The 1,455-nt window shown below is 31.1% G+C and overlaps 1 non-coding gene across 1 annotated transcript; it reads left to right on the top strand.

The window, feature by feature from the left end:
* Nucleotides 1-487: 487 nt before the first annotated feature.
* On the top strand, nucleotides 488-567 carry TRNAL-UAG (transfer RNA leucine (anticodon UAG)). Its single transcript has one exon. It is a non-coding gene; the product is annotated as a tRNA-Leu (tRNA).
* The last annotated feature ends 888 nt before the right edge of the window (nucleotides 568-1,455 follow it).

Here is a 1,455-nt window from a genome sequence, read left to right as displayed (position 1 = left end):
CGTGCATGCACTGTCGAAGACCAGAAATGTGCGCCAAGAGGGAGAGGGCTGGACACCACGATCCAGAAAGAAGAGAAGAGAGATAGAGCTTTCAAGAAAGGACTGGAACCTTTCGGTCCAGAAAGAAACAACTCCTACTAGGCAGGGAGAAGACTTGGCAACTACTAAGGTTGGAAATTACAAACTTTTGTGTCGTAATTTTGACGCAATATGTAATAAATTATGAGTAATAGGAAAAAAATTATGAATTTATGTAAAATTAGTCAAGCCGAAAAGGTTACTTGCTGGAATGCACCAGGCTTTTTAATAAGCAAAGTTGCCCATGTCAATTGTCAAGACAAAATTAATAATTGGTACAGACTAAGGCCCATTACTTTCTTGCCCAGCCCAACCAGAGGTTTCTCACTGGCATACGAATTCTAATGGGAGGACAATAAATTTATGAACTAATTGATTTATAAAATTATCAAATGAACGGAGCTCATGTGACAGTTTGGCCGAGTGGTCTAAGGCGCCGGATTTAGGCTCTGGTCCGAAAGGGCGTGGGTTCAAATCCCACAGCTGTCAGCAATTGGGCAAAATAGTTTTCACATCTAATGAAGATGATGGATGAGCTATCTGCCAGTATGGATTTTGCTAAAACATTTACTGCGATTTTTTTGTTTCTTTCTTGGAGAATCAAACATTAGTGCGACTTTTTTATTTTTTGGAGAATCAAACATTAATTAGTGCGACTTAAACTGGGCCAAACAATTAGAACATACCAAACTAAACTAGGTAACAATAAAATAAAAAAGAGACATGAAAGCAATACAAAAAGGAAGGCCAAAATAACGTTTAGTAGTTAAGTTTCAAATGAGTGAGTGCTATATTGATCCTTCCATTAGACATATAGGTTAAAAAAAAAAAAAACCTTAGCGAGCATTTTTGGTTTATTCGTTAACTTTCATTAGTTTTTTTTGTCCATGTGTTTAATAGAGTAATAAACTCATTTTTAAAACTTCAAGGATCAACTAATAATGCTAATTTTTAAAATTTTAATGACTAATTGCGTTCACTTGAAATTTCAAATATTAAAAGCACTCATTTTTTTAAATTTTAGTTATTAAAAGCAGCCAAAACAATTTGACGTTAACATTTTCATAATATTGTGCCATAATATTGTGCCACGTAAACTTTTGAGACTTTATAATTTTAATATTTTTTAATTAGAACTATATTATATTTTATATTTAAACCCTCTATTAGCATCTTAACACGTGATATTTTCATTAAATAGTAAAATACGTAGTTTTATAGACAAACACAATCAAAGTAAAATACCTAAATGCTAGAATATAAAATGTTTTTTTTTTCGAGATAGAATATAAAATGATATATATATATATATAATGCATATTAATTACTATTGTAATGATCAAATTATATATTTAGATCAAAATAAAAAATAAAATA

The sequence above is a fragment of the Quercus suber genome, unplaced genomic scaffold (assembly GCF_002906115.3).
Source record: "Quercus suber isolate HL8 unplaced genomic scaffold, Cork oak 2.0 scaffold_536, whole genome shotgun sequence".
NCBI classification, from domain to species: domain Eukaryota; kingdom Viridiplantae; phylum Streptophyta; class Magnoliopsida; order Fagales; family Fagaceae; genus Quercus; species Quercus suber.
This window is presented reverse-complemented; position numbering and strand designations above follow the sequence as displayed.